Source organism: Harpia harpyja, chromosome 3 (assembly GCF_026419915.1).
Source record: "Harpia harpyja isolate bHarHar1 chromosome 3, bHarHar1 primary haplotype, whole genome shotgun sequence".
NCBI lineage: Eukaryota > Metazoa > Chordata > Aves > Accipitriformes > Accipitridae > Harpia > Harpia harpyja.
The window spans coordinates 6,575,776-6,589,979 of NC_068942.1; the positions used below are offsets into that span (position 1 = coordinate 6,575,776).

Consider the following 14,204-nt stretch of genomic DNA (forward strand, 5'->3'; position numbering starts at 1 on the left):
TTAAGAAAAGCAAACAACAACAAACAAACCAACCAGGTCTTAGCACAAACAGCAAACAAGTAATCCTAAAACAGGCCTTAGAAGAAAAAACACCACTGATTCAGCACCTTATCTTCAAAATGTCAAAATCAGGATATACACAGCCTCCGTGGCATGGGTCCCTGTTCTGTCAGCACAGCTGACCATCACTAGCTACCTTTCTCTGCCCATCTCACCTATTCATCCCACTCGCCCTCAGCTTCTACCTTAAAAGATGTTACTACACACAAACATAACTGTTCTGTTATCAAAGCTGAACATCGGGATTTGAGGATGCCAGAATGAAGCTTGTGCAGTTGGTCCAGTTCCTTCTGTGAAGAACACAGTTCTTGATCACCACATAATTATTTTATTACCAATACTTTTCTTTTGCATTGGATCCCTGCCTCACTTGCCTCAAAGTCCATGGAGTTGTTGTTCTCAGAACATAAAGGTGTTTTGAAAGAAGAGTTTACCAAAACCATTTTTCTAATGGTTGTTTCAATTACTTTCCTGTAATCCAGAAATAAACCCAAGCTTATTTACTACTTGCCAGAAAGCAAACTAGGTCTCATGACTAATTAGACAGCACATTAAAGCAGGCACCACTGCTAAAGTCATCCTTCTGCCAGATTAAATCAGTCTCAGGAGGAGTTGGGAAGTGGTACTCCCAAAAATATCATTTCCATGGAATCACTTTTTTTTTTTCCTCCATACTGCAGTCACAAGAATGATTGATCTTCTATTTTATCTGAAAATTGCTTGCATCTGCACCACTAGTATATAAATTGCCAAGAATCAATTTATAATGGCGAAATAGTAAATGGTGGAGGTTCCAAGGCACATCTGAGAGAAATTAATCTTCCCTTTTTTCACCTTACAGAAAAAAGACTCAAGATATTTTTTTGTCCCCCTAAAATAAACAAGGAACAGGATTAATTCTAAATTATATTATTCTTTGGCTATACAGCTATCTGTCAAGACAAGAAATCTTCTAAAGAATATTAGAACTGCTTATATCCACTCCAGTTTTCCAGCAAATGAAATCATTTAAATGCTTTTTCTACCATGCAGGAAGTGTTTTCTTCTTTTTGTTTCTTCCTCTTCCTAACATTCCTAAGCATTTCTAGCTGTAAAGAAAGAAACTCCTCCCTAATGAACTGATCAATAGTCATGCCCAGGTATCACTTATGAGATAGAGCAAAAATTATTTTGTCACTTAGCAAATAGTAACAAGTTGCAGAATTATAAACAAAACCCTAGAGATTAAAATTGTCTTTTCAACATGCATCAAGAGATGTTGCTGTATACCTTGTCTTTAGTAATACTAAAAACTATTTTCCAGTAGGGATTTGATGTGATGCCTCTGCCTTTTTTCTTTTTTTTTTTTAATAAAGAGTTCTTTTTATTTTAGGATAATTTTTAAACTTGAGGGAGAAAAAATAATGTACCTACTATAATGGGGTTTTTTAATTGCTATTGGATTTTTCTTAAAGATACTGTTAGCAGCAATATCAAATAATTCCAAATTGTTTAAAAAAAAAAATTAAATACAGCATTCTCTCAAACTAAGTAAAAATTTGGAGTAAGAAACAGCCAAAGAGAATATAGTTCCGTATCAAATTCTAGCATATAATAAATAAGTTAACAGAAATATTATGTAGAGCATAAGAATACAAAGAATGCCTAAAGTGTTGTGCATTAACAGAAAGGTGCTACATGAAAATGAGACAGGAATGTGTATATTCTGCAGCTCTCAAACACCTCTGCTCACACCAGTCCACACAGAGAAATTGTACATAGCAGTGGCCACCGTCTATCAGAACACTCTGATTAATAAATGAAACCTGAAACCTCCCCTCTTCACAAGTCATGAAAAAGGATACTTCCATATTAAAGTGGTAAATTTCTTATCCAAAACAACAATCACATACACTCATTTACAATGAGTAAATTATTTCTAATGCATCATTCTCCTCTTTTGATTCAACTTAGATGACACAACAAGCAGCCTTACGCAAACCCAGCATTTTTCACATGACAGAATCAAACCGTTAGTGGCATGATGTTGAACACTGATTTTTGCAAAAAACATGAGACCATGAGGAAGAAATCATTAAGTTAGTATTATACTACGTGTTGAGTTTCTAACAGAGAATGTCTGTATCTGCCCTGAAGCTGAAGAATAGAGCAGTGTAAGGCCAACAAACAGTCTCTGCAAAAAAGTTCTGACACTCTATTTTTCAGCTACTGGATGACTGGTTATAGTTGCAGCCATAGATGGCAAGAGCTCCCACCAAACTAACAAAGTCTTTTTACGTGGGTTACAGACATACTCTCTACCCACCTGCTTTTCAAGTCTGCTCTGTTCAGAAAAGCTAGGATTATTTCTAAACCATACTGTAAATGAACATGTTAAAAGCAATAAGGTTATTTTTAGTTGCAATCTAGAAGATGCTAAGATGTTTCCCAATACCTTAATCATAGTGGCTACAGAAGCCTTATAAATAACAATGTATTTTTTTCTCTCAAGAGGAACAGTTACAAAACAAAACATTTGAAAGACATGAATGCTTACCAAAACACATCTTCTCTAATAGTTATATTTAAGAGGATATTCATAATTTATACATAGTATTTATGGACTTGATCCCCTGACCTAAACTCATTCTGTAGTTATTTAGACACCGACCAAAAACTAGGCTGAAAACTTGTCAAATCATCTTATTCCATCTAATGGTGTGTTACAGAAAATACTGATAAGTTATTACTCAGAATACTCAAATAAGCTTTTATGTTATCAATTCTGTACTCCAACAGATGAACAAATTTGTTAATTGAGGAAGGCAACTCAAATTTTATGTTATTCTCATCTGCCTATCTTCAGTGAACACTTTAGCTCCTACCACGGATAGTAATTTTGGAAGTGTTTTTGTAGTTTTAACAAACAACAGACCTTTAATACCTTCTTCTTCTTCTACTGAGTCACAACCCTAATATAACAGGAGGCCATAAGAAACTTCATGTAAAATAGAAAGCTGCCAAGTGGAAAGAAGGAGCGCACATCCAAACCAGAACAGTTTTAAAGGCTTTGTTACGTTCTGGCCATGGAGAATACGGTTGCCGCAGCAGCCGGTGCTTCAGCAGCAGGAGCCAGACCAAGGAAACGTCGGCTCTGGAGTCCAGTGCACTGGGTCAAGAATGGGAGCTCTGCTCTACCCATGCTGGGCTTGCAACAGTGCTAGGTACCAACTCGATGAGATCAGAAACTATAGCTTAGGGCACAAGTGATTAGCTTGAGTCACGAACAGAAATGTTCATCAGATCTATGTCTAAAAATAATCTCCTCTAGAGACAAACTACAGCAGAAGAGAGGGTGACCGCAGGGACCAAACTGATGTTACTCACAGGTACGTAAAGAGTCGAGATGAGGGGAGTCATTCAAAAAGCACTGGAAAGATGTGATCAGAAAGGAATATAGAGCAGAACCAAATACACAGCTATCGAAATCAAGAGACAGCAAATTTGAGACAAGTGTTTCAAAGACAAGTATTGATCTAAGGTTTAGCTAAACCAAAATCAGAGACTTTGGAAATAATATTTTCTTTAAAGCAGACAGGTGGAAGCCAATAATGTGAAAACATGGGGACATATTTAAAGCTACTAGCATCCCGGTTGTACCAACTACCTACCCTAATGACTTTTATGTTTGACTAGAATTTTGTCAATACTTAACTTCTACACCAACCACCTAACTGTATTGTCATAAATTTTTGTCTAAATAGCTTCAAAATTATGTATTGCTATAAAGGATGCCAGGGTAGCACCCAGTTCTTCAGCTAACCCTAATCTCAAAAACAAAGACCTAACTCATCTCATGTTAGATTTGCCACTGGTGCTTTTCTGCCAGCTTCTGCTAGGAAGGGCTGGGGGTTCCTATTGCCTTTGTGCAGGCTGAGAATGAACCTGACTTCAAATTCTCTGAGTAACAGAGCAGAACAACTGATTTTTAAATATATTGTCCAAACAGGAGATATAGGGCAGAAGGGAAAAAAAAAAAAAAACAAACAAAAAAAGAGAGTGTTGTAAGACTACACTTAGGTAAGACTTTAGCTTAGTCTAATGGCTCACCTTCCAGTTTTGCCATTCCATTACTCCCTTTATTAGCTGTCACATGCCACATACATCTAACAGTTAAGTCATGCACCTTTTTCTGAAATGGTTGTATGTCTGTTCATCACCATAAACACATTTCACAGATATGCATTTTAGCCATACCTAGAATCCCAAGGACAACTTCAGAGACATGGTATATCGTCTGCAGCTTTTCTGCACCACAGATTGCCATATAAACTTTAAACATACAAAATGGATAAATGAAACATAACACAATACTATTCTTCTTAGGTCTTGCGCAGAAGTAAATCAGTTTGGAGACTTGGTTAATTCAAGTCTAAAGTTAGAAAGAAGAAATCAATATCCTGTCCTAGTAATTGAAAGATTCCAATGTACCTGACAACATTTTATTGTAAGATAACAACCTGAACGTAAAAAGGATCTGCAACTGCTAGAATTTATTACTAAGTGAACACAGCATCATATTTTAATAGTACTTTAGCTTATTGTTGCTCTAAAATTTAAGGTCCATCATACCCAACTTGCAGTAAAATGCTAATAAAAACCTGTCTCTCAGGTAAGTTACAGTACATTTCTTTCTTGGTAACAGCATACAAAGCAGTTTAGGCAGAAAGTCATTGAGAAGGACATAATTCTGAATTGTCAACATCTGTGCAACTTTGACCATCCTGTACAATGGCTTTCTTGTAAACTTTGGGGTTTTTTAATTATTCTTCTGATCAAGAGAATTGTACACGCATTTTTGCTCATCAGTTCTTAGTTGATGCCACAGTCTCAAGTTTTAAAATGCTGCATTTGGGTAGCCCAAATAGCATGCAACAGCTTGTAGGATTCCAGGCAGCTACACACTATATGCAGAATTGCTAGTAATTTCTTCTGCTGTCTGACAAGTAAGTTTTCTCACGAGGGACACTAAGCATTTCCCTCACAAGTGAATGTCTCTTATAGCAGGGGAGGGGTGGAGAAAAAGTTATGTTGGCAACAGAATTGGTATAGAAGCTTGAAGCGGTTTTCTTTACCTATGCTCAAACACCTCCCCCTCCACACACACACACACACAAAGAGATGAACTCACCCTGAAAGAGGCAAAGGGTGACCAAAGGAGCAAACAATCTATCTCTCAACAGGGAAGAGAAAGCTTGCTCAATTACTGTAACTGATCAAATATTGAAAGGAAATAAGATTGATATCCACTAAAATACGAAGGCGTGAGCACCGAAGATGAAAGACATAATTATGCTAAATGACAATCATGGTTCAAGAACAAACAGATACAACTGATAAGAGATAAATTTACCCTGCAAGATGGCATCTCGTGAACAGGAAGGTTCAGGAATAGCTTCTCAATAGCAGGGAAAACAGTGTATCTCATTTGCAGCCTGATCGTCATTGAAAAAAACAAAAACCAAAAAAAACCCAAAACCAAACCAAAAAACCACAACAAAAAAAAACAACCATTACTTGATGAATTTGATGTAACAGCCACTAGATTCAGTGATGCGATGTCTATGTAGTATGTGCTTTTATAAAAGCCTTCACAAAAGATGGATTTGGTGAGGTTTTATTGATCATCTCCAGCAGATGAAAAAGATCATGTACTGATTGACAGCCAGCTCCTACAGTAATTTGGTTTAAATTCTCTGAACTTGGTCTACAGATTGCCTATCACCATATAATGCAAGTAACTTTTACATAGAGTAGCAACTAGGAAGTTTCTTGCTCTTTTGAGGCTTAGAAAGTTCTGCCTTTTTTCCCCCTCAAAGAAAAAGAGAACTTCTGTGAGACAGAAGAAGTTACACAGTTACTAATGTAAACAACATGATCAATTATGAAGGCATTTAGCACCTTTAAAAATAGTCAGACAGTACATTCCTCAAAGAAATAACTCTTGCACAGAAATAGTTTTTCACTGTAGGATGAATAATGCTTTCTAGCTACCACCTACAAAAGCAGGGTGAGGACAGACACTTTCACCTCACAGTGAAGGAAACATAAGAAAAATCAGAGAAAACAGGAAGACAAACACTGCTCTCACTACTTATACTAGTAAATCTTGCAGTAGACAGGTATTTGTGTCAGCGATGACAAAACCCATAATCGTCTTCAGAAATTTATTCTGAGGCCAATCTCATCTAAGAGGTGTTCCTATCTTTCATGTAGGTTACTCCAGTCTTTTGATCTACGCAGTTAAACTGATCTGGAACAACCTTGGTAGCTTCTTTGATGGAAATGCACTCTGTAATGCATTTAATCATTTTCAAGGTTAGAACTAAAACCTTTAACAGGCAGAGATGTGGATCACAAGAAGTCATAGGAAAGACCAAAGCACAAGCCTGATTGCTCATAAAAGCAATTGTACAGTGTAGAATTTTAAAGCTGCCTCTTGTGTGATGAATACATTCAAAGCCTCTGGGGTCACTGAAGTTGGTTTTAAATTGAAGTTGGGGTTTGCAAAGGAAGCTAAAGATCATCATTTTACTCCTTCAGAAGCTCTTTAAAAATTCCAACTTATTCAGATGTTATTAATCAAGACTAGATCCTCTCCTCTGTGTTATTAATATTATCCTTTCCACATAGACCCTCCGATGCCTATTATCATACTGAGCTCATGCTGCAGCTTTTCCCTCAGGCAGGTATATATGGGCGTCTCAAAATAAAAACTACAACCAGGCAGCTATTAATTCTATTAAACTTGTAAGAACAATCCTTTGCTAACTGTGCTACAGGTCTCAAAGTTATCGGGAAGAAAAGAGAGGGGAACAGAAACAGCGTACTACATTAAAAAACTACTCAAAATTCAGCTTTCTTTAGTGATCCAACTGATTCTCGAGTTTGGGATTTTCCAATTTGGATTCCCTTTTCTAACTTACAGAGTTATGCATAATTGAAGTTAAAAAACAAAAACAACAAACCACAAACACAAAAAAACCCTGAGCAGGTATAGAGGGTTCGTTTTTCAGTCCTTCCGGCTGTTAAGCTGTCTGTGGCTGGCACACGTATAAGAGGTCTCAAAAAGATGTAGGTAACAAAAATGGACATGGATACACATACACACACACAGAAAAAAACAAACAAAAAACCCAAACCAAAACAAAACAAAACTGTCCAAAGAACCTAAGAAGAAAGGTAAAAGTTTAAGTGGCAGCTTAAGCTCTGCTTCAGAGAGGACATGTTCTTTGTATACTGGTCTGGTCAAGCCCTGTCCTTCGACAGCCTTTGGCACACAAAACCAAGTAGGGGAGGCAGGCTGAAATGCCAAAAATTAACAACTGCCATTCTTATATGAACTGCTAGGACTGCTACCTCAGTTTACAAGGCACACTCCAAATTAAAATTAACAAGCAAAAATATTTTAAAGCATGAGTCTAAGCAGACTCTCTTCTTCCCTCTAATTTTCCTATACAAGCATGCAATTTTCATGGGTTTCATCCCAAGCAGTCCTTCATATTGAAACACCCCTCCAAGTCTGCTCTACATGTCCTTCAACCTTCTCCCTTCTTCACACTTCCATCTCTCTAAAGCACACAGCTCCCAAACTGTGATGGCTCCAAACCTCCACAAGAGAAAGATAAAGCATGTTTTAAAAAACACATAAGTAAAAAGACACTGAACAGAATCTAGATGGTAAGTTGCCAAATGTCAGGACAGGAAGAAGACAAAAACGTGCCCCACCCTCCTCCTATGACAAGGATTAAGAAAGTATTTATTCTATAAATATTTTCGTTTCGGGAGCTGAAAATGGTCTGGCATTGCTAAATAACATTATTATTCTGAAACAAAAGCTTGGCAAAAGACTTTTCATAAGTATTACATTTTAACTAAAATAAAGGAATAGAAACTAGGGTAACCGCATTTTTAATTCTTGAGGTTCCCAGCAAAAGAAAACTAAGTAACTTTAGCATTTTTCTTGAAGAACACAGGCAGAAATACAAGTATAATGATTCTTTCCATTTCTTAGTTACCAATATGGTATACCATGGCATAGACTTTTAAATAGAAAAAATGAACTATTGTAAAATTACTTCCAAAACAAGAAAATTGTTAATTCTTAATACAACTATATAAGGAAATGCCAACGTTAAGATCACACAATATCAACTTAGCTCCAGTGCACATATTAAATATATCACTTATTTTCATATCTTTTCTATAAAATACATCTGAATTATTATTGAATTTCTGCATCTTCTTAGAGGAAACAAGATTTGCTTTAGGACAATCGAATTCTATGCTCTCTCTTCTGTTAACGGCAGCTTTGTAGTCAAATTTGGTCAGTCTGACAGATTTAACAATAACCATTTTCAGCCCAACTGAAAGGTATAGAAAAGTTTAAGCTCTGTCTCTCTCAGAGATTTTTCTCCTTATTTGGCCTACAATAATATAAAAGAGCATTCATCCACTCAGATAACACCAACAACTAAATTGAAAACATCTATAGAAAATAACCTGCTAAAAAGGAATACGGAATGTTTGTCATTTCTGAAGATTTTAAGATACCCTCAATTCGCTTTTCAGTTCACTAGAAAAGAAATTTCTTCTGTTACTGAGAAGATAAATTTCCCATCAAACTAACAAAGACTCTTAAACCTAAAGCTGTATTAGAACAGTCTTTACAATGAGTCAGGGAGGGGGGGGGAACAACACATCACTTTGCTAATATATCTTTAAAATTCAGAAGTAGCATCACATAATTCCACAAACCTACAGATTCAGTCTGGGTTTTTAAACTGCAACTTCGTTTTCTCTCACAGTGCTTATTCTAACACTTCTGCACTTTTCTGATTTCCTGGCAACCAGTTACCACCTTGCTCTTGCACTGTATCTCACAGAGAATACAGTGACAGCAACTGAGGCTTTCCAAAACCCCTGTAGAAGGGCAACTAACAAGACTAGACATCAATTCTGATCAATCATCCATTTTTCAAAGTAGGTTTTCCTCTCAAAAAGATTTCAGAAAGATAAATGTTATATGAACCAGAGTAAGAGGAATAGCGTTCTAGCAAAAGAATAGCCAAAAAGTATGTTTTTCCAACCTCAACATAATTAATTATGGCACTGTAGTGATGCCTCTCTCAATAGGTAATAAATTTCTAACCTATGCAAAGGATTGGGCAGTGATTACAATGCTATCCTGAAAAGAATTCCCATAGAAAATATTTTTACAACCTATTTCCCCCTTTATTCCTAAAGTTTACTTACTATCTCCTCTACTTAACTGACTTTTTGATTAACGTATTTATTATTAAATCAAATTTTCATTTTTGTGATACTCTTCCTTTTTCCACAGTTTATACATTACAAACTACACAACACAAATTATAATACAAGTTATTTGACAGTTACCATGAAAATAAAATCTAGATCTTGAAAAAACTTCCACCCAACAACTTCTTGTATCCTACTAGCAATACTGACCAGACTTCGAACTTGGTAAATACATCTATTGGACTCACAGAAAAGTGCAACTCTGTGCCTCTGCTTTTGATCCTGAAGTTTGCTATCATATGATCTGAAAATTTCCTGGGTTTGCTTCTATGTAGACCCACAGCACATCAAGCATGACAATGCTGAGCTGCTCAACACCCCTCTCACACCTATACCCAAGATCCAAAATCTCTGCCAAAACCACCTGTAAAATTCAGTCAGTGAGGGCTTCTCTCAGCTGATATATAACAGATTCAGCTCTAACAAATTGGCTAGGAGACTGCCAGCATCTCCTCTTAATCTGACAGCTCAATGACCAAAGCACTCCCAGCAAGCAGCAAACCTGGCTTCAGTCTTCTCCAGTGCTCTGCTCTGACCTGTTGAATGGAAGGGGCACAGTGCCCGAAAGGACACAGCTCAAGCATGTAAGACTTCAGGACAACATTCCAAGTAAATAGAGGTGACTCCCTGCAGCCTGAAGGAAGGTATCACAGCCCTGGAAAGAGCCAAGAATTGTTGCATACTTCATGTAACTTAAATCCTACACAGCTTCTCAAGCATGCATGCTGAACATTACGAATCCAACTCCAGAATTTAACTACTCCTGCTTTGTAAAGGACTTGGTGTATTATTCAAGGTCAAAGAATATGCTGCTGCTAAATACTGCTACATCCAAGTCCTCAACTTGCATGCAATTATTCCTCCAATACAAAAATACACAGGAATATAAATCAAATGTTAATATTAGGCAACAGTCTAACAATAATTTAGAATTTCCAAGAGCATATTAAGAAGGCACTCTTCTCATAATATGAAGTATTAATCCAACACTCTCCTGTGATTCAAAACTGTTTGAAAACAATGATGGCTTAACTTTGTATCCACTGGTTGTAGGCTAGATCAGGTTATCAGCTACCCCGCAGTCAGCCTGAAGCCAGCATAAAGAGAGCCAGAGCCATGCTCTGAGAAACTCAAAAGAAATGAAATCAAGTGCCTATGCCCTAATGTGGACCAAACACTGATGGCTAATCCCGCAACACAACAGCAACCTCCAGTCAGGACACAATTCTGTTAGGTCCTCTTTCCATGATGCTGAATCACAGGAACAGTAGATTTTTCAGGGAGGAATAATATAATCCTGTAGATTGCCCTAAGTTTTCAGTGACAGTACTATGTGACATAAATTGTATATATTTTAGCATTTCAAGATTTAAAAAAAACCAAACCAAACCAAAAAAACCCCTTCATACAGTTAAAGAGAGAGAGAAAAAGGAAGAAAAAAAAAAAAGAAAAACTAATAATTATTCTTCATATGTACTCATTCTATTTACTCCAGACTGGGATGCAGGAGTCTAGATATATAATTTATAGTTCAAGTCGTCTTTAAATGGAAAATTAAATCAAATCAGAGGTATGAATTCAAAACATATTAAGCACATTAAACCTCTGTTCCTTATGGGAATCAAGTTAAAGCTGCTTTAGTTCTGAATGACAGCATCCATTAAAGTTTGATGTACTTCAACCGATCTGCTTTAATGTCTTACCTCTAGTTTAACAAGCTAATAGACAATCCTATAGTTGCAAGTATAAATTGAGTCTAATACCACGCTCCAAGTGAGAAACATGCCTGCAGACTGGAAGAGAGAACGAGAGTATTTTTTGGTTCTTAACTTCCTTTCATTAACTTGGATCTGTTTAAAATAGTAAAAGTTTTGCACATAGTTTTACAATCAGGTTTCTTGTATACTGTTTCAGGATAAAATTCATTTAAGAATATTACTCTCTCAGAGCTTTTACTCAAGAATTATAGAAGCAATTAGTCTGTTGACAGTTATTTACAACAAATTCAGCATTTCACTCTGGAAGCACAAGGCTAGAGCGTTCTTAGTGTTTATTAACAAAATTACCCATTAAATTTGTTCTGCTTTTGCTTATAGGTTTTCACTTTTTACCCAAATTTTCTGCAATCTTTATAGCCACACGTTAGACAAATCTAATGTGTGAAGCAAGCTAAAACAAGATGTTCATTGGCGGTCTCCCAAGTCATTAAACGCCTACCACAAGATTCCTCTCATACTCTCAGGATCAGACTGCAACTGGACAAAAAAGTCAGTTTGTAATCTAAAGCCTGCTATTTCCTCATTCTTCTATTAAATATGAAAAATTCTTCAGTGAGGCAACGAATGCAGCAAAACCAGTATTTTCCCCAGTAAGCACCGACACAGTTCAGGAAGGCTCAAAAGGTGGCTTCACGTAATTCACAAAATTTGGTGAGCAAAGAGATAAAAATATAAACAAGGTATAGTAAATATACTCTTATGGCAACCCATAAGGACTCAGAACAACATCAGTTTTGTAAGAGATGTTTTGAAATGACAGTAGGTAACATGATGAAGAAACTAATAACTAGTAGAAGCTAGTAACTGGCAAATACCAACATGAGAGGTTAGGCATGTGGCATTCTGCATTTAATCCTTCACTGAATATAACCTTTCTGTAAAGTAACTTTTACTGCAAGCAAATGGATACTGAACTGACTTTTTGCCCAAGGCAGCAAAAGCTATGTGGTCCTGAAAACAACATACCATGAACAAACACTTTCTTCCTGAGTGCAGATACTGTCTCAGATATTATGCAGAAATGAGTAACTGGAAGTCACTCTCAGTACCTGCAATAGAACTCTTCTGGATCCAGTGTATCTCATCAAGCATGCAATTAGCAGTAGCAAATAACATTTTTATAGTCCCAGCCAAAATGACAGAGCTCATTTATGTGCATCTTCCTTCTGAAATAACAACTTCGGACTGCGTAGAGAAAAAGAAATATGTCTTTCAGAAGTTAGGAAAATTTCTTACACAATTATGCCATCACCCACTACTACAAATCCCCAAGACTACAGCAAGCCTCGTGCATCTTTATTGCTCCTAACTTTTCCAAACTAATGGTTTGGGCTGCGATTTTCCAGTCTGGGCACTAGTGAACTAGTTCACATAACCACTTAGCTATTTACAGTAACACCACTGAGGACAAAACATGCAATATATGTACGTTCCTACTCAAAGAAGTACGAGCTGCGGTACTTGATTCAGACTCAAGACTCATTTCAAGTCTGCTTACTAACCTGCCCCTGATGTAGCTGAGGCAAACACCAAGGAAAAGAACACGCTGTCGAGCAGCATACAGCAAAGTACAAGCCTTTTGTTGTATGAGCAGTCAGCTTGCAGCAAGAAAGCAGATCAGGGAGTTGAGAACCAGTTTAAACCAAGGCCCTTCACTGGTTTTGTGCAGTTGCTCAATTAGCCCCCAACCACAATCCTCCTCCCCAAGTTAGTCCTATCCCTGGTGGGGAGCTGTGTTTCAAAATCAAGTTGTATTGGAAAGAGATTGCTATCTTCCTTCAGTTGCCCTAGTTCTTCTGCTCTGATAAACCCTGAATAACAATTCCCTAATTAACTTTTCCATATGAGTCTGGTTTTAGACCTCCCGCATCTTCCTTCAGCTTCCCCACCTTCCACCCCACAGATTCCCAGTCTATTTTGTCTCTGTTCATACAGTATTAGTGTTGTATCACCAACTTTCTTGACTCTCCTTCTCTTTACCTTTTCTAGTGCTACTGCATTCTTTCTGAGGTGGAAAGGGATCAGGACGGCACACAGACACTCAACATCTGAACATACCAGGGATTCATGAGGTTGACCGAGTCTGGCGTGCTCTCAGGTCTTGACTTCAGTAATTCACTTTAAAGTCATTCTAGTGACTTAGAATTTGCCTTTTTGTCTGCTCCTAAACTTGGAGCTGTTTCCAGGAGAATAGTGATGAAGATTCAAAGATTCTCCCCCTACCCTCAACCTGCACCAGAGTAAAGTTCGTTCAAGAAGCCATCGCTGTCTGTAAATAGCTAGGGTTGTTTCTCTCCCATTTCCACTACATCAAAATTCAATGCTGATAGATGCAAACATAATTTTATCGCACAAGCTGCTCAGTATTATGAAATATTTTGCACTTCTGCACAGGTTAGCAATGGAACAGAACCAGGCTAAGCAATTTTGTATCATCAAACTGTCATCTGATGCTTCACTTTCCCTTGGGGGAAAAAAAGTTACTTGTGCATACTCTGTAGAAATGGACTTATGAGACCTTTATGGCTGTTAAAGACGCACATCGGAGACAGCTCTAGCAATAAAACAAAGGACAAAGTTTCCCCCATTTTTCTCCTGCTTAATTCAGTCCCTGAGGAGAAGGCTGCCCGCTTCTGAGGCAAAGGACATGAAACTCACTCCAGAAAGAGGAGAGGTAGGAAGAAGGTGAAGGAAGAGTTGGTCAGGAGAACCACCCCAGGAAGAAGGAAAGCAGCATGGCAGCCAGGAGGAGAGGGACCCAGCCTGCAGCTTACCGGCTGCTCTGCTTAGCAGCACTGGGAGCAGGAGGAACGGCAGAGCTGGAATCAGCAGTGAGGAGACACACGAGACCTTGGAGAAAGATGCTGGGGGAAAAAAGACTAGACCAAGGGAGAAGGATGCATGGACTACAATACTGTATCAGTGGCGAGGAATGCAGCTGGCTGTGGAAACAGAAGGGAAGAGGGGGAAAAAAAAGCAGGAGACACTAGCAAAGCTGAAGAGGGA

General features: G+C 37.6%; 1 protein-coding gene across 3 annotated transcripts in view; it reads right to left on the reverse strand.

Moving 5' to 3' along the window:
- The window catches only part of CDK19 (cyclin dependent kinase 19), a 128,903-nt gene that overhangs the window by 80,232 nt on the left and 34,467 nt on the right, over window positions 1–14,204 (reverse strand). The gene's annotated exons all lie outside the window — the stretch shown is intronic.